The sequence below is a fragment of the Rousettus aegyptiacus genome, unplaced genomic scaffold, assembly GCF_014176215.1.
Source record: "Rousettus aegyptiacus isolate mRouAeg1 unplaced genomic scaffold, mRouAeg1.p scaffold_m13_p_1, whole genome shotgun sequence".
Classification (NCBI taxonomy): Eukaryota; Metazoa; Chordata; class Mammalia; order Chiroptera; family Pteropodidae; genus Rousettus; species Rousettus aegyptiacus.
Window position 1 is genome coordinate 122,738,919 of NW_023416284.1, and position 25,419 is coordinate 122,764,337.

The 25,419-nt window shown below is 33.3% G+C and overlaps 1 protein-coding gene and 1 long non-coding RNA gene across 4 annotated transcripts in view; one reads left to right on the forward strand and one right to left on the reverse strand.

The window, feature by feature from the left end:
• Positions 1 to 25,419, forward strand: part of MEI4 (meiotic double-stranded break formation protein 4) — a 166,632-nt gene that overhangs the window by 121,500 nt on the left and 19,713 nt on the right. The window lies entirely within an intron of this gene.
• LOC107517046 overlaps positions 20,307 to 25,419 on the reverse strand; it is a 276,036-nt gene continuing 270,923 nt past the window's right edge. The window contains exon 4 of the long non-coding RNA XR_001598431.2: positions 20,307 to 21,657. This is a non-coding gene — a long non-coding RNA (uncharacterized LOC107517046). The remainder of the gene's footprint in view (positions 21,658 to 25,419) is intronic.

The following is a 25,419-nucleotide window of genomic DNA, read 5'->3' on the forward strand; positions in this document are numbered from 1 at the left end:
AAACTAATATAAAGTTATATGTCAATTATATGGCAATAAACCTGGGGGAAGAAAACGAAAACATCTAAAAAGTATAGTGATACAGATATAGTGATGGCCTAGGCATGTCAAGTGATAAGTCTAAGGAATTAAACAAAGAAAAAAGGAAAGTTGTAGTCTGCATGTGGAAGATTAGAGTTTAAGATTTCAGAATTAAGGTACTTCTAGCTGTCAGTTATGGAATAGGTGTGAAGTTCATTGCAATTGATTAGGCCAAGAAATTGTTTGTCAAGGGCCTTAGATAGTTTATCCCAGGGGCATAAGAATCATTCGAGATGACGGCAGCATGTCAAGCGGAAGGAAAGTGGCCTGAGAGATAATGCCTGACATTTTGATCATTGCCTACAAGAGTCCTGAGCACATATTACCTCAATCAATGAAAGAAAGAGAATGAAAATTCTTTGGATGAAAGTAGAGAAGTGTGGTATGAGGGTGATTAAGGCCTCCACTATAGTCAACAGGCTCAACTCTGCCAGGCTCTCTGGGAAAGTGAGCTTGGTGATTGTGACATGACACACTCAGATCTTCTGCCTTATTATACCACCCCCTTCTCGACTAGATTGCCATTATCTAAGTTCCTCTCTCAAGGAAATTCTGCAGTTCCACATTTAAGTGCAGGGCCAGGTTTCTGAGGTCACAGACGTAGAAAATAGTTTCATCTATAATCATAATTTGTGATGCTAATTAGAATGTGATAGTACTGTGCCCATTTATTAACCATATTATTTTGAACTATAACTACTTTTAAAACTATGTTGTTGTCCATTAATCTAATATACATTGAGCTCTTATTGTGAGATCAGTATGGTGCTGAAGGTCCTCAGGTAAGGCACATGGGACTTTTACAGTTTAATTGTGAAAAGTAAGGCTTGCCGCAGCATCTAAACCAAAATAGATTATCAGTATTTTGAATATATATATATGTAATTATTGTTGAAGGAATAGGTTTATATATTATTTGATATATTTAGATTTAAATATAGAGAGAATGTTAATATTTTAGTGGCAAGAGCAAGTCCAAAAGGATTTAAGAAAAAAGAAAAAGTGACTAGGCACTCCTCTGACAAACTCACAGAAGAGCAAGGACTTAAGCTGGCTAGGAGTGAGAATATAAACTAAGGAAACCATTTTCAGGTCAGCTAAGGGCATGTGAGAAGAGGGAAATTAATGAAATCAGAACTGCATTCCTGTTTACTCTGGGAAAAATCACATCCAATATTTGTACTGATGCTTTTCCTTGGAGATTATAATTTTAACCATAACCTATGGTTTATGGACTTTTATACAGATATTATATAAAGTTTATTTTTTTGTATATTTTGTATATTGTCTTGAAAGTGGTTAGATGTTCAAAGAGTGCAAATAAGGAAAACTGAGAACTCCAAAGAAATTTATGAAGAAAGGCCTCTACTTTACACAGTCTCTGTGGTTATAGAGCTGTAGTGCATAATAGAGAGTAGGGAGTTTTAGTGGTGCTTGGCATGCCAAAGTGATAATTTCATGTGATTCTCTGTAGCAGTACAGGAAAACCTCTTCGATTCTCAGTCAGTGCATGTTTGTTCCGAAGAATCTGACCGTTTTTGTGGGAATTGCTATTTTACACAATATTACATGAATATTTGAGGCAGTGTTTCCATAAACATTCATCTCATGTGGCAGATTGAATTTAAACCCTTTACTGATGAGCACATCTAATATTAAAATGTAAAAGTAGTGGCAGAATTTGTTAAAAAGTAATAGAAATTTTATCTCCATTTTGTACATTTTAAACACGTACAAAATGGTTAAGCATCTGCGGTGATAACTATACTATATATTCTATTGCATTGAGCCTCTTAGAAAGTTTATTGGAAAGTACCTACTGAAGCTGAAAGCAGGGATTTGAGGAAGGGGAAAATACTGACAGCCTCTAAAACACTAATCTTTCATTATTATGACATGGCATCTGGTCAGTCCTTTAATGGCCTAGATATACATTCCAATTCAAATATACAACTTGCTTATTTGTAAATGGGCTTAGAATATCATTTTTAAAGAAGAATTGAATACCTAAGTTCTATAAATAGGAGGGTCAGATTAAAAATTCTAAAATGTAATAAAGTTCCATTAAAGTTTTAATTAAGTTCTCTCCTTTAACTTGAATATTACACTGTTTTGTTTTTCTGTAGAAATAAAAATGCCTTCCAGGCTTGGTTCCTTTGCTCTAATAATTAAAATATTCCTCTGTTAGAAGGCTGAGCCTCAGCTATCCAGTATTAGAAAACTTCAAAGGTTCATGGGACATGGCAAGCATTTTAAAAGTTTTTTAAAAGTTTTGATAATAAAAATGAATAAATTAAATTGTATTAAATCTTATACCTTTCTTCAAGTGGTGCTATAATCATCTTAAGGACAACTAATTACTTAAAAAATTCATGCTATGAAACATAGGAAGAAAGCTTTTAAGATATATTTTGATTCAGAAAAAGCTGGCAGGGTGGTTCCTACTTTTTGAAAATAAACTAATATGAATAGCTTTAGTTAAGAGACAAGATTAGATTTGGCTTATGGTATATATGTTTTAGCATTTAACAATAAATTAAATCAACAAGTAGTTTTTAATATCCTTTATATGCAGTGTTCTAAATTAGATGTTCAAGATTCACAAAGCAGAAAAAGACCTACTCATTGTGGTCAAGGAGTCAAAAAGCTTGTTGCTATTTGCATTTCTAATAGGTATCATTAGTGCATTTTGAAGATGCTTATGACTTATCTAAGTTGCTGTCATTTTTTTCATGTTTTTATATAATAGAGGAGGAAGCTCTTTCATTCAGTAGATGAACCTAGAGGTTATTATGCTGAGTGAAATAAATTGGACAAAGATAAATACCATATGATTTTACTTATCAGGAATCTAAGGCACAAAAAGAGGACACTGATCAAAAATAGCCTCACAAATATAGAGGGTGATCTTGAGACGGCCAGAAAGGAGAGGGAGTTGGGCAGTGGGGATAATGGAGTAAAGGGTTAAGTACAAATTAGTAGTTGATAGATGGTCATGGGGATGGGGAGCATGACATAGGGAATGAAGTCAGCAGTAATGTAATGGCTAGGTGTAGAGCCAGAGGGAAGATTGAGTAATCATGGGGATCATTTCATCAACTATGTAAATGTCTAACCAATATGCTGTATACTTGAAATTAAAAATAAATGCTAAAAAACTTGAACAAAAAAAGTATTATGTCTAGAGCATATATATTGCCCTAACAATTTTGTATAGTTTGATTACTTTTTGAATATAGGATACAAATAAATTCAAAAACTTTTACAAAAAGACAACTTTGTAATTTTTAAATGTTCATGTTTAATCTGTGGATAAGGAAGCAAGTGAATTCTTTACTGTGCTAGAACCTATCAAGCAAGTGCTCAAAGGGCCTGCAGTTTTGAGCAGTGAGGTATATACCAACAGCATAGAACTAACTATAAGCTTCAAGTAAATGTCCCCGACAGAGTGCGAGAAGGGGCAACAGGGATGGGGCTGCCATGGGGGTTTCCAGGTAGACAGTGTGCAGGAAGCATTTCTGTCCTCTGGGGAGAAAGTGTAGTCTGTGTACCTCTGAATGCTCAGTACCTTATGGGAAATAGGCAATAAATGGCTTTTTTTTTTTCCTTTGAGGTGAGATTTGAAAGATTTGACTTGTAATGCACTTGTTACAATTTAATACAAATAAGTATTATTTTTAGTACCTTCTAGATGTAAGATATGGTATGCCTTAAAGAATGAAAAGAATATAAAGACACAGAAAATGGAAGATAATTGTAGAAATTGGTAAGAACATGAGCAAAAGGATGAGAAACACTAGATGTATGTGTTCTTGATGTCAACTGATTTGAAACCATGCAATGAACTTTTCATACTCTTCTATGACCTTAAAATCCATTGTCTAGCTTGCACTTTGAATGGATCTTTTCCCTAAGCATTAGTCATTTTGAAAATACTGGATCACTGAGTTATGTAATTTTCCTAAATGTTCACACATTTCATACATAATATTAAAATACATATATCTGTTAATATTACCACTGATCTCATCAAAAAAGTCCTTAAATATTAGGAAACTTTCCAGCTCACTGCAGTGGAGATAACTTTTTCAAACTTCTAATTTTTACTTGAATATATCATCAGTAACAAATACTATAATTTGTTTTCTTTGAAATAACAGTCTCACTTCATTTTTTCCATTAGCCATTTTTCCAAGTAAAAATGCTGTTCTGTGTAAAAAGAAGTTATTTCAGCTTGCAACTAAAATAATCACCCAAGTAATTTTTCTTGTGAAAACCATACTTAAGCATGCAACAGAAATGCTTTACACATATTTCCAATTTTGTCATATATACTGTTAAAAAGATGTACATTCAAGAATTGCTATTCAAAAAATTAATTTTTACTGCCCCATAAAGGATATTCTTGAAACTGGCATTTTGTTATTATTTTATTTGTTTGTACTGCTATGCTAGGTGGTGAAGAAAACAATGCCTACTTGTGCAGTTTGGTACCACTGCTTTGATTTGGTGCTAAGGTGCCCACAATTTGGCCCATTATAGCTTTTGTATAATCAGTGCAAATATTAACACAGTGAAAAAGTAATTTCTTAATTATATTCTGATAGATTTAACCTCACGGTCCCTCTGAAGGTGTCTTGGGCCCCAATAATTTGTGCACCATACTCTGAGAACTGCTCATGGAGAGGAATAGGGATCAACACAGACAATAAAAAAGGTTAAGACCAGCAAAACAAGGTTCCCTAATATTGATTCAAGGTTCCCTGAAAGAGGGAAGAACACCGAAGAAGTTCCCTGACTTGCCCAAAGTTGCTCATTTTAGCAATAGCGAAAACAAGAATGTTGTCTCAAAATGAATCCTAACTGATATGTGGCCTTTTTGACTACAGCTGATTTACCCTGCATCTGGTGGATAGCAGGAAGCTTTGTAGTATTATACAGTTCTATAAATCATGTTCTGGGGTTGGTGTTTTTTTAATATTTCATTTATCCATTTATTGATAAGTTTAATTTTCTCTTCCTGGTAAACTTTACAATCAACTTGGTGAGATTGTTAAAGTATTTCTTTAGTATTTTTTACTAGGATTGCTATGATTCTTTAATATAGAAAAAATTGACATTCTTTCAATATTAACTCTTTCCTTCTAGCTATATGCATCTTTATTTCCAAGTGGTTTAATTTTGTTATAGGCATTGTTATTTTTTTTTTCTTTAAAATTTCATTGCATTATGGTCAACACTTGCCTTTAGGACATACTTTCCAGTATGCTTTGAAAAATTTCTTTGTAATTTATGATTTTTTTTTTTACTATTCCATGGTTATTTCAAAAGAATATATTTTCCTTGTTGGTAACAAGTTCTGTGTGTGATAATTATCTAGTCATATTATTTATAGGGCTTATTTTTTGTCTTTATAATCTAGAAATGTTAAATTATTCTAATATGATTGCTTCATCTATGACAGGTTTTTTTTTTTGTTTGCTCATTTTTTTAGCTATGTCGCTAAAATATCTATCTTTGTGATGGATTATAACTTTTTTAAACATGAAATAAAACTTTTTGCTTTATTCAGTACTTTTCACCTAGACTTCTGTTTTTTCTATTATGTACCCATGCTTGTTTGATTTTATTGGCATTTTCCAATTGTATCTGTGTATCAACCATTTATTTTATACTTTGTTATTTTACATTTGGTATAAACAGCATATAGCTCTGTGCAAGTCACTAAGAATATGTAAGTGAATAGAAAGGTGGTAATTTCTTTCTTTGTGGTGCTTACATTCTAGTGAAACAGGGTGGCAAGGAGACCCTGAACAGAAAAGAATAAAATAATTACAAATTTTGATAAGCCTTTTGGAGAAAGCAATTGGGGATCTAATATGGAGGTCAGGTTAAACAAGGTATAATCAGTGATGTGTTTGTCTTTTATCTTACCTTTAGGTATTTACTCCTGCCATCTTTTTTTTCTGTTTATTTACTATTTATTTGTTTTCCATTTCCTGTTTTTTTTTAAATAACTATTAGAGGGTATTTTTCCTTCTATTAATTTGAAGTTAAACATTCTATTTATTATATTATTGCAGTGTATAACTTTTGAGTCAATGCCTAGAGTTAATCACGATTTCTCCAAACAAGAAAAGGACCTAAGTACTCTCATCCTTTCTATCTGTTTCTACTCTGAGCACAGGCATATTGCTCTCCATTTTGTTGTGTTCACATGAGATTTTAGTTCCATAATAAGTACCATATTTAGTACTTTTTGCATTGTATATTAATAATTACTTGGACTAAACACTGCATTGTGCATGCCTCCTTGCACACAATTTTGGTTTGATTGGTTAGTTGTGTATATAACATCTGAGTGTGTGTGTGTGTGTGTGTGTGTATGCATCTTTATATCTACATATTTTTCTCTTTTAGAATCCACTTTTCATTTTTTTGGAGTACAGCCTCAAGCAATTCTTTCAGAGAGAGTTCATGAGCAGAAATTTAAGATTATGTTGTAATAATCTCAAACATCTGTATTCCTTAGAAAGTCTTATTTCATTGAGTCATGTCAATTTTAGGACAGCATTTCTCATTCAGGTACTTACTGACTTCTTAAAAGACCTACAGAGGAGAATTTTTTTTTTTCTTTTAATGGATATAGCTTAATTTTGGTTGCTATTCAGAAAATAGTTGGAAGGAGTAGGAAGCTGTACTGATGAATTGATTGGAGAAGGAAACACCGACTTCAAAAAGGATGATTTCTGTTGCTTTGATAGAGATTCTCAATTCAAAAGGCACTAATTTGAAGATATTCCTGATGATTCTCTAGAAGGGGCAGTTTCAAAGATTCCAGGCCATAGCTTTTTCACGTATTGTTTTCTTCATTAAAGCCACATGTATATGAGTTGTGATGGAATTAGCTTTCTACGTGGGTTACCTGGTTATATTTGTCCTTCTAGCCCATCTTGCCTTGTAATTTTTGGTCATTGTTCCACTTTGACCACATTATTCAGAAGGCTCATTCCAGCTGCAAAGTGCATTAATCTGAAATTCCTCGTTCCTTTTTAACTTGAACTTTTTAACTTTAGTTTGTAGTATGTCTTTTTTCATCCATAAAATAATGTTGCTAAATGAAGTTACTTTCTACAGTCATTTTAAACAGTTGGTGAATACATTTGTTCATTTTTGAAATGCAAAATTCTTCCGATGTAACCATGTTTTTAACCATATTTATTGAGAGAACACTCTGTGCAGAATGACATTTGAGACACTGTTGATCAGATATTGCCCGTTTCGCAGTTTCTACTAAGTAAATTACATAAGAAATATCGGCCTTTGCATATGTATTTTTTAGCAAATTGAACGATACAGTAATGCTATATTTTTATATTTGTAAATAATGCCTAAAATAATGAAAAATCACTTTCAAATATAATATCTATTTGTCATAATATATGGTACATGAATGTTTCTGTCTAAAATTATAAAGTTACTTCATTATCTAACAGAAAGCATTTGGTTAGGAATAGTTTACATCGACTGTAGAGTAGTGTCTTTGGATAAGACATAAGGTGACTTTAGTTTCCATTGACATGTTTTTGAACAGGAATGAGATCTAATTTTTATCATCATCAAGACATATTAAAAGTATGTCACCTAATAAATGCACCTGGTCTTAGACAGCACATAAAACTTTCTCATAAGTGAATATGCTTACTAGTGGTCAGGAACATATATATTTTAAATTAATCAGAATTTTAGTATTATTGTTTGAAAAATACTTATAATGCCAAAAATGATCATGTAGTAAAAGTCAGCTTAACTTATTGATTATAACAGTTTTAAAGCTGTGTTAAAGCAATAAATTATATATGCATATATTAATTGGGAATTTTTTCTCATTCATTTAATTCTAATACTTCATGATCCTTCTAGATCAGATTTCCATGAATATTTATTGACTAAATACAGTGTTCAAAAACATCATTGCCTTTTAAAAAGAAATTTAAGGTCTTTAAAGGACTGCAGTTAGGAAGACATGTTTACTGAATATAAAAATCTTTTAGAAACTAATTTCAATCACAAAGAGAAATAATATTTTTTGCTAGCTAGTAGGATTTGGGTTTAGCCTGCTTATTTTTAATTCTCTTCCATATATTTTCATCTCAAGTTATTTTTGAGGTTCTAATAATACAGTACCTTTCTTCCTGTCTACTGGAAAAGAACTGACTATAATTTATATGAAAAGATACAGTTTAAGAAGAATGAATTTTAAGTTTCTGGTACTCCCTTTTAAACAACTCTAATGGGAAATAAGTCAAACTTTAGTAGACTTTGGTAAAGGAAGAATTTTTACTGGGGCTACCCACACTATAAAATAAATCATGGAACAAACAATGTATTGATTTCATCTGAGTAACTGATTTGGTGTACTTAAAGATCCATTTGAACTGCAAAGCTTAAGAGATTGCCACACTCACTTTGTAGAGACAAAGCCCTTGCGCCCATCTTGTGTTGGTAGCAAGTAGTACACTTCCAATGCAGGTTGATCATTACATCATAAACCTGCCCTTTCTCAGAAGCCAATGCAAAGCCTACAAATAATCTGAATTGACTCTATTGACTTTTATTCTATACTATGAGTGCATTATTGAACTTATGTCTTTCCAAGAACTATATAGTATCACAACTAACCAAATCTTACACCTTAAAATTTCTAAAATTCCTTTCATATCAATTATCTAATTTGCTTCTCACAATTATGCTGTAACATGCAGAACGGTCAATGGGATTCTTATTACAGACTCACCATCCCTTATAAGTTAGCAGCAGAGGTAATGTGGGTATGGGTTTTCTGACTCTATTCCACCGCTCTATCTACTATACTATGTGCTTCTCTAAAATTGACAGCGAAAAAAATCTGTGTAATAAAATTTAAACAAAGTCAGAAAGGAAGAGCTGACTGTGTGTCCCTAACTCTATTATTTAGTTGGTTTATTATTCCAGTGGAGGTTGGAGCCATAATATAATTTAGAAAGATTTAGCAAGCATTTTTGTCAATGTGCTTCATTAAAAAACCTTCTGTTCGTACTCAGATAAGTATTAATAGGGATCAACAAGATGGATTGAGATGCTATAAAATGATTTTACTTTATAAGGGAGCATCTTTTCATTATTACTACACTTTATCACTCATTTAAAGCTTGGAGTTCCTGACAGTACCTTTTATTACATTTCATAGCATTATATCAAACCACTTATAGAATGAGAATTTTTACTTTGCTTTAATTATGCCTTTTCGACCATATTAAGAGTAAAACATACATATAGTTGTGTATATAGTATTCATATTACACATTTATATTGAATATCACCATGTCTAAAATATAATTCAAAACTTTGCATGTCTCACCATCTCCCCTGTTATCACCATAACTCATGCAACCACCTGTCACTTGGATTACTGAAATTGCCTCTCTGCAATGGTCTTATATCTTTCTCCCTATTGACTGTGAATATTTTTTTCTCATTTTTCTTCTATTTTGTGCGACATGTTCCTTGCATTCCTGCCTCAGGATGTTTTTCTTTGTTATTCTCTGCTCCTTGAATACTGTTTTTTCATATCTATCATGTCCAGCTGCTTCCTGTCTTTCACATGTTACTTTGATAAGAATATCACATTTTCTGAAAGGGCTATCCTGGGAGTAGTGTCTGAAGTGGAATACCTCTCAACTTCATAACCCTCATGGAACTTATCCCAAGTCATCTTTCTATATAGTAATGGTTACTTTATTCTCTGTCTCACTCCTCTATGTCATCTCCATTTGTCTGTGTAATTCCATACTGCCTTTTTGATTGGTTGCAAAGATTTACATGATAATGAAATTATCTGCTTCGTGAAGCTTGATAAAATTTCCCTATAAAATTGTCTAGCAGAGGAGGGGTCCAAGATGGTAGCAGAGGAAGACCCTGAACTCACCTCCTCTGACAAACACGACAAATCTACACCTACAGACAGAGCAATTTCTCCCGAAGAAGAATTGGAGGCTGACTAAACAGCTTCTGCATAACAAATGAAAGAGAAAGCACATAGAAATGGAAAGGAAAGACAGAGGCAGGCAATTGAAGGAACCACCCCCAATGTACCAACCTGCAGAAGGGAAGGATAACTGAGGAGCTGTGTGCAGATACACATTCCCTGGGACACAGTGAAAAAAAAAAAAAAATAGTGGTAAACAGGCACCTAGACTAGATGAGAAGGAAATCCATTTACTAACCCTAGACCATTTGTCAAATGGGAAGGGAATTGTAGGAATTCTCTCTAGGATCAGAGGCACTGGAAAGAGCCATTTGTTTCATCCTCCATTCACCATGGTTGCACAAGTAAGAGCATGATCCAGGCATTCTACCAAGCCAGCCAAAGCTGTCCCTGCGCATCCCAGGGCCACACCAACTCTGTGGCTTACTCCTAGAACTCCCTCCAAGGAATTCTCCACTTCTAGCCTTCTCTAACTACAGATTCTAGCTCATATCTGCTCTAGCTACAGCTCTAGCCTAGGTGCAGCTTTGCCCCCAGGGTTTCCTGCAACCCACGCCTGCTTTAGCTATAGCTCTAAGAGCCTGTGTGTCTTGATCACAGAACTCCCTGCTACTCCAGCTTTAGCCAGACTGTCAAAACAACCCTGGTGAACTTTGACCCCAGGATTAGCCATGGCCTGAGACTACTTTAACTACAGCTCCAGCTAGCCAGCCAAGGCAGTGCCAGTGTGACATGGTCCTGGGTCTTCTCAAAATCCATGCCCACTCCAGATCCAGCTGTAGCCTACCTGCTAAAGACATCCCCCTACAGTATAAAAAGGAGAAGCTCCTGCACAAGGGCACTCTTCAAGACCAAGAGAGACTGCTATTTTGTGTAATTTTTAGAAATAAACACAGAGAGACGGCCAAAATGAGAAGACAGAAAACTGTGTTCCTAAGAAACGTACAAGAAAAGCCAGAAAAAGAACTGAAATGGAAAAGAGCAATGTACCAGACAGAGAGTTCAAAACAGTGGTTATGAAGATGTTCAGTGAACTCAGGGAAAAAATAAAAAGGTAGAAACTTTGACAAAAAGGTAGAAAATAATAAAATGAACTACGCAGTACTGAAGAATACAGTGCCTGAAATGGTAAAAAAAAAAAAAAAAATCAAAACAAACAAACAAACAAAAAACCTAGGTTATGCAGAAGAACTAATCAGCAGCCTGGAAGACAAAGTAATTGAAATCAGCCATTGGAACAACAAAAAGAAAAAATATATATATTAAATTAGGTTAATTTAAGGGACCTCTTGGACATCATCAAGCATACCAACATTCACATCATAGGGGTCCCAGAAAGAGAAGAGAAAGAAAGGGACTGAAAAACTTAAAAAATATATAATGGCTCAAAAACATCTCTAACTTGGTAAGAAATACATTCGACTCCTGGAAGCAGTGTGAGTCCCAAACAAGATAAACCCAAGAGATCCACACTAAGACATATCAAACTTAAAATTCCCAAAAGCAGTGAGAGAAAAGCAGCTAGTTATGCACAAGGGCTCCTCTATAAGATAACTAGCTGATTTTTAAGTAGAAACCTTGTAAGCCATAGGAAAATGTCATGATATATTCAAAATAATTCAAGGGGAAAAAATCTACAAGAATACACTTCTAAACAAAGTTGTTATTGAAGGGGTTTAAAATAGAGTGTCCCAGACAAACAAAAGCTAAAGGAGTTTGTCACCACTAAATTGTTCGAAAACAATTATTAAAAGTTCTGGATTAACCAATTATAAAGCTAATAAGGTTAAAAGACAAAAGCAGTAAAATCACATCGAACTACAATGATATATTAAGGAGTACACACATACACACAATGTAAAAAAATAACATAAAAAGCATAAACCTAAGGCTAAGAGTGAGCAAAAGATATAGTGCTTTTAGAATGCATTTGAGATTGTCCATCAACTTAAAATAAACCTCTACAAACATAGCTCATTCTATATGAATCTCATGGTAACCACATACCAAAAAATCTATGTCAGATACACAAAAATAGAGAAAGGAATCCAAACATATCACTGAAGAAAACCACTAATGTACTAGGAGAGCAAGAGAAGAAGGAAGAGAGAAGAATGACAAAAATAACAAAACAATTATTAAAATGTCAGTAAGTACAGACTTACCAATAATTACTTTAAATGTAAATGGACTAAATGCTCCAATCAAATGGATTTTAAAAAATTCATGTATATGCTGCATACAAGAGATTTGGTTTAGGTTTAGGTTAAAAGAGACATACAGACTGAAAGTAAAGGGTTAGAGAAATGAAAAAAAAAGCATATAGATATTAAAATTAATGTAACGAGAAGCCAAAGGGCATTACATAATGATAAAGAGATCAATCCAATAAGAGGATACAATACTTGTAAATATATACATACCTAACAGAGGAGCACCTGACTACATAAGACAAATATTAACAGGCATAAAGGAGAAATGGACAGTATCACAATAGTAGGGGACTTTAACACTGCACTTACATCAGTGGATGATTCATTCAGAAAGAAAATCAACAAGGAAAGAGTGGCCTTAAATGGTTAATAAATGGACTTAATAGATAATTACAGAACATTCCACCCAAAACAGCAGAATACACATTCGTTTCAAGTGCACATGGAACCTTTTTCCAGGATAGGCCACAGGTTAGGCCACAACAAATCTCAGGAACTTTCATAAGATAAATCGTTTTGGGCATCCTCTTCAGTTGCAGTGTGTAATACTAGATATCATTTACAGGAAGAAAACTGGGAAAACAAGCATTTAGAGGCTAAACAACATGCTATGAAACAATAGGTTAATGAAGAAAGCAAGAAGGAAATCAAAAAGATATTTTGAGACAAATGAAAATGGAAATGCAATGATTGAAACTCTCTGAAATATAGCAAAAGCAGTTCTAAGAAGGAAATTCATAGCAGTATGGACCTACTCAAAGAACAAGAAAAATCTCATTTAAAAAACCTTACCTTACACACACCTAAAGGAACTAGAATTGAAGAACAAAGATCAAAGTAAATACAAGGAAGAAAAAATAAAAATCAGAGCAGATAAATGAAATTAAGACTAAAATACAGAGATCAATGTAAATAAGAACGATTCTTGGAAAAGATAAATGAAGTTGATGAACCTTTAGCAAGACTTATCAAGAAAAAGGGAGAGAGGGAGCAAATAAAATCAGAAATGAAAGAGAAGTGACAATCAATAACACAGAAATACAAGTAATTATAAGAGAAGAGTATGAACAATTAAACACCAACAAACTAGACTACCTAAAAGAAATGGAGAAATTCCTAGAAACATATACTCTTCCAAGACTCAATTAGGAAGAAACAGGAAATCCAGACAGATTACTAGTAACAAAATTATCAAACAGCTTCCAAAAATAAAAGCCTAGGACCAGATAGCTTTACAGGTAAATTCTGCCAAATAGTCAAATAAGTATTAATACCTATTCTTCTCAAACTACTCCAAAAAAAGGAAAAGGAAAAAAAGCTTCCAAACTCATTCTACAAGCATTACCCTGATACTAAAATGATGAAGACACTACAAGAAATGAAAAGTACAGACCAATATTACTGATGAACTTAGATGTAATAATCATCAACAAAATATTAGCAAACTCATTTTAATGATACATTAAAAATATAATACATCATGATCAATAGGACATTATTCCAGAAATGCAAAGATGATTCAACATCCACAAATCAATGCAATACACCACATAAGAAAATGAAGACTATAAGTCATTTATCATATCAATAGATGCAGAAAGGCATTTAACAAAATTCAACATCCATTTTTTTTTAAACAGAATTTATATATACAGAAATGTCCTAAAGATTCTGCACACACACACACACAATTAGAACTGATAACTGAATTCGGTAAAGTTTCAGGATAAAAATATTTAGAAATCTTTTGCCTTACTAAACATTAATAATGAAATATCAGAAAGAAAAATTAAGAAAACAATCTAATTTACAAACATATCAAAAAGAATTAAATACTAGAAATAAATTTAACAGACGAAGTGAAAGAGCTGAACTATGAAAACTATAAAACATTGATGTAAGAAATTGAAGAAAACACAAATAAATGGAAGTATATACTATGCTCATGGATGAGAAGAATTAATAAATTTAACTGTCTATAATACCCAAAGAAATCTGTACATTCAATACAATCTCTAGAAAAATACCAATGGCCAATGACATTATTCATAGAACTGATACGAAGAATCCTAAAATTTATATGGAACCACAAAAGAGCCAAGGCAATCTTGAGAATTAAGAACAAAGTTGAAGGTATCACCTGATATCAGAATATACTATACACCTATAGTAATAAAAATGGTATGTTACTGGTACATAATGAGACACATAGATCAATGGAACATAATAGAAGGCCTAGAAATAAACCCATGCTTATATGGTCAATTAATCTATGACAAAGGAAGCAAAAATTTACAATGGGGAAAAGAATCTCTTCAATAAATGGTGTTGAAAAAACTTGACCTGTGTGTGCAAAAAAAGAAAAAGAAAAAAGTAAAAAACTAGATCACTTTCTTACACCATATCCAAAAATAAACTCAAAATGGATTAAAGGCTTAAATGTAATACCTGAAACTATAAAGCTCCTAAAGAAAACATAGGCAGTAAACTCTTTGACATTGGTCTTACCAATATATTTTTGGATATGTCCCCATGGGCAAACAACAAAAAGAAATAAATGGAACTACCTCAAACTGTAAAGCCTTTGGACAGCAAAGGAAACAATTAACAAACTGAAAAGGCGATGCACTGAAGGGGAGAAGATACTTGCTAATGATATATCTAATAATGGGTTACTATTTGAAATACATAAAGTCTCATTCAACTCAACATCAAAAGCAAACAAGCAATCCAATTAAATTTGGGCAGAGGACCTAAATAGACATTTCTCCAAGAAAGGTATACAGATGGTCAACAAACATGAAAAGCTGCTCATCACTAATTATCAGAGAAGTGCAAATCAAAAGCATGATACCAGCTCATACATGTCAGAATGGCTGTTATCAAAAAGACAAAAAAGAAATGTTCTCAAGGATGTAGAGAAAAGGGGACTCTCGTGCACTGTTGGTGGGACTGTAAGCTAATGCAGCCACTATGGAAAACAGTATGGAGAGTTCTCAAAAAATTGAAACTAGAACTACCACATGATCCAACAATCCCACTTCTTCATATTTATCTGAAGAAATTGAAAACACTAATTCAAAAAGACACATGTACTGGTTTTCACTGCAACATTGTTTACAAGAGTCAAGATATGGAAACAACCACATCTATCGAATAAGTCAACATGGGCTTTATATAATGGAATACAACAGAATAAATACAATGGAATACTCCTCAGCCATAGAAAAGAATGAAATTGTGCCATTTGCAACAATATAGGTGACCTAGATTGAATTATGCTAAGAAAAATTTATGGGACAGAGAAAGACAAATGCCATATAATTTCAATTATATGTAGAATCTAGAAACTAAACAAATGAGCAAACAATAAAACAGAAACTAACTCTTGGATACAGAGAACAAAGTGATGGTTTCCTGATGGTACAAAGGTTGGGAATTGGCAGAATAGGGGAAGGGAATTAAGTAGTACAAACTTCCAATTATAAAATAAATCATAGGGACACAATGGATAGCATAGGAATACAGTCAGTAATATTGTGATAACTATGTATGGTGACAGATGTTTACTAGAGTAACTGATCGGTTCGTGCAATATATAAATGTCAAATCACTGTGTTGCACGCCTGAAGCTAGAATAATATCGTATGCCAATTAAAAATAAAATTAAACACATTAAAAATTAACAAAAATAAAAGCCAGAGTCTGAAAAAGAAAATGCCTAGGTCTAGCTCTTTTATTGAAAAATTTTGTTTTTAACAGCACCTTCCACTTTTTGCATGATTACTGGATTTTAAACTACGTATGTCAACTTGGGTCAATTACATTTTTCTGGAAAAATTGGTTATTTAATAGAGATTTTAACTTGTGTGCATCAAAAACTTTAAATATTCTGTTATAAATTTTAATATTCTTCATTGATTTTGTTGCATGTGCTTTCTCATATTCTTAATTTAGATATTTGTTTTCTGAGTGGCTACATGTATCATACAAGTTTGGGTTCTGGAGTCCAGCAAACATGAGTTCAGAAGCTAACACAGGTACTCAATAACTGAGGAAATGTAAACAAGTTAACTTCTCTGCAATTCAGTTTCCTTATCTGTAAAATGGGTATCATTAGAGTATTTATCATAAAGGTTTATTGTAAGGATTGAATAATGTACTACATATGAAGTACTTAGCCCCAGTCCTGATGCACAATAAATTCAGCATTACAGTTATCTCTTGTGTTGCTATTATTTTTACTAGAAGGAATATTGCTAATTACCATTCTTTTATAATTAGATTATATGGTTGTCATTGTGCATGCCTCCAAAAAAAAAAAATGAATCTTTAGTATATTGGTTTTTATTCTTTAATTCATGAATTTCTACTTTTGACTTTATTAATTTGTTCTTGCTTAGATTGCACTTCTTTGTTATTTAAAAAGAAAACCTATATTTTAAAGTTTCTTTCTAAGAAAGAAAATTTTATTTCCAAGAATTTGAGAAGCAATGGAGAATAGTGGTTAAGCTAAAGTTTTGACATAAGACTTCCTGAATTCCAATGACAGCTTCACTTATAATTACATAGGCATTCACTTATCTTTTTAATTAAGCAGACAATAATAATAAATACTACAAGGGGTGGCTGGCAGCATTAAATTAATAAAAACATGTAAAATGCCTAAAGCAGTGTTTGTAGTATTTAGTTAATCTCAATCATTATTCTTTTTCTTATTGTTTATATTTATATTATTACTATTTCTATTGCATTCTAATTAGATCATGTGGCTTACATATTTCTTTTTATGTTTACTTACTATATTGAGTCATATGTAATATATGATTGGCTTTTGTATGTATTTGAGAGACAATGGAGAATACTATATTTTCTATCGGGTTGCCATTTTATAATTAAAACAGCTATAAAATTTTATAATATTCATATTATCTATAGCTTTTTTCAGTTTAGACCCTTTGATACTCAGTCCTACAGCCTGCCATACCATCTACTGGTCTGACCTCTCCAAGCCTTCCATAATCCGTCTGTCTTTATCATGCTAATAAGATGAGTATATTCCTCATTCACTATCCACACAGAAGTGCAGTTTGGGGACAGTTATGAGCTATGTTTGTGTTTTTGCGTTGCCACATTGACATTGCAGTTGTTTACTTTTAAAAAGACAGCCTATGCACCAGGTGTGGTCACAGCTATGCTTAGTAGGTGAAGCTTCTCTTTCTAGTTGGTGTGTATGGCAGCCACACATACAACGAAAAGGGGAGAGACATCTCCTGATGAATTCCCAGGCAGTGCATGTGAGTTGTAAGGTTTTTTTCCTTAATGGGTTTTCACTCTGTACCAGGCATTAGACTAAATAATTCTTAAGCATCACTTCATTTATCATATCATTATTCCCATTTTATGGATATTAAATCTGAAGCTTAATGAGAACACCTTGTTCAAGAGAAAATAGTTATAAGTGTGAGATGAGAATCAGAACCCCAGTCTGTCTGATTCCAACTTCATGTTCCTAACCTCTGTACCAGAGTACGCATAGGGAAAGGTTTTGACAAAAAGGGTCAAATTTGAGATAATACTGTCCCCTTTTCTTATTAGAGAGCTATGTTCCTGTTGCTGTCACTACTCTCTCAGCAAGGGTCGGAAGAAGGGGCTCCAGTGTCTGGCACAAATGTTTTGTTTGGCTGTTTATTCTTTCACCAGATGTTTCTTGTATAACTTCTAAGTGCCAAGGATACTAAGTTAAACATCATTGCTACCCTAGACATCTTTTGTTTTTCTTTAACGTGATATTTCTAAAATATAAATCTGATTACGTTTCATACTTTTTCAAACCTTTCAATAGCTTCCAAAGTTCCCAAGACATCTAACAGTTGTTTCAACCCTGGCTGCATGTTAAGTCACCTGTGAAGTTTAAAAACAAAAACAAAACAGGTCTTATTCCAGACAAGTTAAATCTGAATTGATGCCAGGTGCATGAATAGGCATTTTTTAAAAGCTCCAGGTAATGCAAATGCACAGTCTAGTTTGAGAACCTTTGGCTTAGAGGATAAATTCAATGTGCCTAACATGCAAAGCCCTCCCTGATCGCACTAATTCCTACCTCTCCAGCATTCTCCTTCTCAGTCTATCTCCCTCCTTTCTCCCTATGCTCTAGAGAGTGCAGTGAAATTTGCAGATTCTCTCTTTTTTGCCCATAATGTGTCATGTATATCAAATTACCCCTCCCTCAATTAGTCCTCTACACATATATACAATCCTCTATTACTTCTCAAGGGTAGTTAATGATCTTACTTGTCTTACATCCTGAGAGCTGAGCACAGAGCCTATATAGATGAGGTGAAAATGATTAGAAGGGCATAGAGGATGGAGGGAGGAATGCAGGGTAATCCCACATGAGAATGTTTGAAATGGGCTGAGTGATAAGTTGTGTCATGGCAAATGCAAAGACTTGGGAAAAGAAAAGGAGGGGGATGATAGCAGAACGATCATTAACTAAAACACTCTGAAGCAAGCGTTTCCCAAATCGTTACACCACATGTCACTTTATCTCTAGATCTTGTCATTCTTTGAAAAAAGCGCTCAAAATAAAAGTATAGGAAGTACTGGTTTAAATAAATTTATGCATATGTATTTGACACAGAACTTATTAGAGCCTTTACTAGGAATATTACCAAACTATTGACCATGAAATCTTTTTATTATCTTGTGATCAAGCATCTTTTAACCAAACACTCTTTGAAAAGCACCACTCTAGGACATGTTTTATGGTCAGTGAGTTTGAGAAGCTTTGGTACATGTACAAGGAAAAATTTAAAAAGGAGAGAAAAAGAAAAAGGAAACAAAAGAAAAAAGAAAAATGCCACCAAGAAGCATAAGCAATTAGTGAGAAGTAGCATTTTTTTTTTTTTGGTTATATATCGTATACTGACTTCATTAATTATGCAAGTAAATATGGTAGTTTTAATTTTTTAGATTATATAAGACAAATTCAGGGTACAGATCATTCATTAGTTTGACATGCTTTCCCTAGCAGCAGTATATGTTCAGATACTGATGTTATATGCTTTTGACAGACTGCAGGGCCTCTGTGAACATATCAGCCTGATGGATACTTAACAATGAATGGAAAAACTTGTCCCATTATATACCAAGAGTAATATACACATGGATAAAATAAACCTTCCATACCCCCAAATTTTATTTATTTATTTATATATATATATATATATAACCTTATATTTCATTTTGCAATAATTAGACAAGTTTTTAAAGACAGAACAATCTAGAGCATTGTGCAATAACTCTCTTCTTTATCCCCACCTTGTTTCTCCAAAAGAAATTATATAATTTGTATTTGAGAGTGGCAAAAGTATAGATGTGAAGGTAATGAGAAAGGAAAATAAGAACCTGCCTCTAAAGTTGTCGTCCCTGTTTTTAAGCCAAAAGACAGACAAAACTATTGAGCAAAACTCCCCAGAGAATGAATCTAAGATTGGATAACTGATATAGTTCTATATATGAAATAGGTACTCACATTTGCCCTGATCCCATGATCATCCCCAAGATCCCAACCAGCAGTGCCCACATGAAGCACAATATAGTGGAAAGGATGGGATTGGCAACTGGAAGAACAGCACCTGCGCTTCATGCAGCCCCTGTCCTTGTTTGGGGTCTGTGCCCTTGCTGTTGGGATATGACTTCCTCTTGGATGCATCTTCTGCTTGGCCCAGCCCAGGGCCTAATGCAGAGGAGGTCATCAGACAAGTTACTCACTCATACAGCATTTCTATACTGAATGGCAACTCTACCAGAGACTGGTTTACATGGTGGGAATATTGCAGTGAGCAAAATAAAAGACTTCTTGGCCCTTATATGCCAGTGGAGAGAGTGAGCCAGAGAAAAAAGATAGATAGATAGATAGATAGATAGATAGATAGATAGATAGATAGATAGATACATACATACATACATACATACATACATACATACATACATACATTGTCAAATAGTAAGTGCTATGAAGAAAAATAAATTCTGGTGAGGAGATGGAACGTTATGAGGCCATGTCATTAGGTAGGGGGGTCAGGAGATGGACCTCTCTGCAGATACATTGGAACACTAGCCTGCATAAAGTAAGGAAATGGACTCGTGAATATTTGGTGAAGAAAATATCAAGGAGAGGGGGCAGCAACAACAGAGGCTGCAGAGTGCTTGGGATAAATATTTAGTGAATACGTGAATGGCTGATTGGACGGGTGGAAATGAGTATGTAAAAAGTCCTTGTTGAATTGGGCAGAATAGGGATGAATGGAGTACCTGTTAACTCTCCACCACTCCAGATGCTCCATTTTGTCAATGAATCTGAGGACAGGCTGGGCACAAACGTGGCACTGCTTTATGGGAGGGCTTTTCAGGGCAATTGCCTTATCCACTGGAGAGGAAATGGGGCAATTGCTGTAATAAGTACCTAATCTTAGGAAGAACAGCTGAGATGAGGAGAGACAGAAAGGACATGGGTAATGTGGTTCCCTTTGCATGTAAACATTTTAATGATGTGTGTTAAATACATATTTTGAATGTCAAGGAGAACAAACAAAAGAACCACCAACTAAGTTTAGATTGAGTTAAACAATACTGACTGCTAAATGTCACTTTACTTCATAAAGTGATATGTTCAAACTGTAAAGTTCAATGGATATAGCTTTAATTTGACTTTAATTCCAGAATGACTCTTTTAGGCATTTCACAGAGAGGTTCAGGGAGAGTATTAGGAGAAAACAGGTATTACGTGCCATTCAATCTGTTTACAAACATGAATGTTACAGAACTAGCAAAACTATAATTACACTTGAGTAAAGCTATATGTTGGTTTTTCTCAGGTAGTTGCATTATTAAAGGTTTTCTTGTGCAGCAAAGAAGTATAGTTTCTAAAAGAACCTTGTCTTGCATTTATAAGTAACTGCTTATCATACTGCTTTCTGACAACAAATTATCAAAATTAGTTCTTTCTTTTAAAATAACTACTGTAATACAACTGTTTTAGATTAGGTTCCAAACTGTAGGCTTGGTTTGAGGGAGATTTTATCAGTTAATTTAGCATTTTTTGGCAAATGTCTATGAATTATGTTTAAAGAGCACTTCTATTAATAATAATACATGTCCTATGCATATTTTCATACTTGTATAGTTAGCACCGTAAGTTGGATCCTTTAACATTTAATCAGAGCCTTACCTTGTTTTCTGATCATCAGGTTTTTACAGCTGGATATCGCTTACAGGATTTACATACCTTACAACCAATCCGAGGACTCTGAACTCTGGTGCTCTTTAGTCCTATTAAAAAAAAAAAAAAGTTATAAGTCTATTAAAAATAATACTTGAGAAAATATAATCAAGCTGTAGATTATATTCATTTTAAATTCATTTTAATTTTATAGATTTAGATACAGATATCACAACATGCCATCTATACTTAATCAAGAGAAACGTTTATGTAAGAGTGCAGTTGTCTTTCGTAAGCTCTGAAGAAGTTAGGAAGGTAGAAGGTCTTGCCTATTTTCAATTTACTTACTTTAAAAGACATAAAGTTATAGCATAAGGAATATAGTCAACAATATTGTAATAACCATGTATGGTGTCCAATGGGTATTTTATCAGGGTGATCACTTTGTAAGTTACATAAATATCTAATCACTATGTTATACACATGAAACTAATATAACATTGTATGCCAACTGTAATTGAAAAAAATATTGAAAAAAAAAAGCTGAAGGGTCATTAGCTAATGAATGGGAGTTGAGGTTGTCCAAGTTTATATATGAACTCAGTCATCCAGCCAATTCATGTTGTTCTCTCTCCCTGAAGCATTGCCTGCTTCCTTTCACAAAGGTGGCCTCTCTGTAGGCTCTCAACTTCCCCTGAAGATCCTGTCATGGGCAGCTCTATATCTCCCGATTTATCACAACATTCCATTTGTTTTCTTCATAGTACTCATTACTCTGCACATATGTGTGTGTTTAGTGTTTATTTCCAATCTCTTTTACTAGACTATAAACTCCCACAAGGCATATTTTACATCTTTTTGGTTCACTACTATACAAAAGCCAGTATTTTATGTCGCATATCACAGGCAATTAGGAAATGTTATGTGAATGAATGGCTCCATGAATAAATGACTGTATAATAAGTGTGAAGGAACTATTTTTGATTAAAGTGTAGCTTAACAATGGCTTTAGTTTTTTTCTATATTTGACATGACTTTAGAGGATGTAGGACCCTTCAAGTCATATTATAAATCTCTGAAATTGTGAAAAGGCTTTGAAAAGGGTATGTGAATTGAAGAGTAGTTTAGCCACTATCAGTGATTTGCAGTGCTTCAAAAAATGAGAAATTCAGAATCTTGGAAAGGGATTTCTATATTTAACAAGCACTGAATTAATACTGTTCCATGTTGTTTTATGCTACATGCATGTCTTAATACAGTTCTGTGGCAACAGAGCTTAACATTTTAAGAATGTGAAAGAATTGATAGTTGCATTGAAATATATGTTTTGTGGGAAAATCCATATCATACAACATGAGAGATGCATATACCACTTAATCTGGGCATTTGGGGGGCGGCCTAGTCCATATGGAAGTTATCAATCCACAGTATTCAAGGGATTATTGACTTGAATTCATCATTTTTGACAAAGAAACTTTAATTCAGAGGAATTGGATTTAACTACCACAAATACTTTTTCTGATATGTGATGATGTAAATCAATATATAATGGATTTCTCCAAGGTCACACCTCAAGATACTGGAATTTAGAAAAAGAAAGAACACAGGCTTCAGAGTAATAGAGACCCGGAGGGAATGAAAGTTCCATGACACAGGCCAGCTTCACTGTTTCTTTATAAAATAATGATAGTGCTACCACCTAACCCATTGTGGTTTAAGAATTTGTATGTCAAATGCCTAGCACAGTGCCTGAATCGATTGGTATTCAATAAATATTAGTTTCCTCTGCTTTTCCTTAAATATCACCTTTCCTGATATAATAAAGTCTAATAATAGGAAACACACAATGTTACTGCCAAGACAGTCTTTTCATTGGTTAAATCCACTAAATATACAAGTCACTAAGACTTAGAAAAATATGAGACAAAATACCATAACAATTCCAATGGCAAATGTCTTGGAGTGCTTCTTAAATTAGAGAAATAGAGAGGAAAATGTGTGACATGGAGGAAAGGGAAGGAAAGAAGGAAAAGGAAAAAGAAAATGCAGAGTGAAAATTTCAAATGTTAGCAAATAAAATGTAATCGCACTTATCTCTCAGTGTTACTAGCTGGAAACAGAAACATACACATGTTATATTTGAAATATCATATATTTATTTCCTTTTAAATCTCATATGATTCAAGTTAACCAAAAAAAAAAAAAAAAAGTTATGCTGATATGAGCCCATTAACAGATGGCATTACACAGATTTCCAACACCAAATATTTCAGAAGATAATCTTTTGACAATTTAAATATCAGTTCAGAAGGAAGAGAAATTATGCCATTTTTCCTGTGTCATCTAGTTATGGTGGAAAATTTCCTCACACACTTACATTTGCCAACTTTTTTTAGCTCACATATATACCTAAATAGATGGCTAATAGATCAAACTTGAATAACCATCTTAAATACTGATTATCAGAAATGTCAACTCTGGCCATTTTAAAAGTGGGTGAATTGAAAATATCAGTTTCTGTTACTGATGGAAGCATTGATTCAGTCTATTCTCCTACTAGTTTCGTTTTGGAGAGAGCAAAAATACTGTGCTTCAGAAACCAAGTAGCCAGCCCTCTTCTTTCTGGAAAACTCCTTGGGTAAGGAACATTGAAAAAGGCATTGGAAGGTGTGAGAATAATTTTATTCTTATTAGGACACAATTTTTAAAAATTGATATAGGCGAGAACAAAAAGATTGCTTGGAAAAGATAATCCATGATACGAATTTTCTGAAAACCATATACTACTTTTCACCTTGAAATAGAGGTTACCAAGTCATAATATGTTGAACCTAATGGAACTAAGTAAAAAGTATTTAATAACATTCAGTCTTTAATAATTAAAGTTTAATATAGCAAATTAGCAATAAAAGGCATCAAATAATTTGTAAGAATCATTTTTGAAAGATTAATTTGATCCAGGCCCTGAATGGCCATCAGGAGCAGCATTTTATCACATACACAGACACATACACACAGAGAAATGTAGTATGTATAAATCAATCAATCCTTCTGATGTTAAAGCCTAATTTTAGATAGCCAAAATGAATTAGTAAATTAAATGTCATTAATTATCAATATATGAAACAAATTATTATAGGACCATTCCTGAAGAATACTGTAAATGATTTGAAATGGATATTTTCCTCAAATGCATAATTAGTAGACAAGCTTATAAGTCTTTGGAAAAAGCAAGCATAATACAAACCTAATTAGGAAACGTGATGAAAACTTTGAATAGCAATTTTTTTAAAAGTTAGTGTTATGCAATTAATTGTTGACCATTAAGCAGCTAAATCATAAATAGCTACTTTATTTTTTACCAGATGTTGTAATTTCAAATTACCTATAGATATTCGATCAAAAGTCTGTCATTCTATTTGTTGTTTCACTGTTTTAGTCAAATGAAGCATTTAAAAGAGTGAATTTTATTAACTGCTGTGTATAATATTATACTGAACCATATGAAGTTGCTGTTTTTATAGGTCAAAACTACAAACCATATCAAATACAGAAAATTATATATGGTTTAACCTAATATAACAAGGATACAGGTCTAGGTCTGTACTTCCTAAAATTAACTTATACTCTAGGTTTTTGTGAATGTGCACTATATAGCAGCACAGACTCTTAATCAAAGTGGAAAGTATTTAAACTCTCATGAGGAATGCACAGTCAATGACCTAAATATTCATTCTCAAATTGCTAACCTTTTAACAATAGTCAGAATCCAAATTTATTCAGTGAGGCTGAGAATAGAATAGTTAAGGAGATGGGGTATTCCTTTGCCATGACAAGGCTATAATGTTTCCCAACACATGAGTTACCTAGAA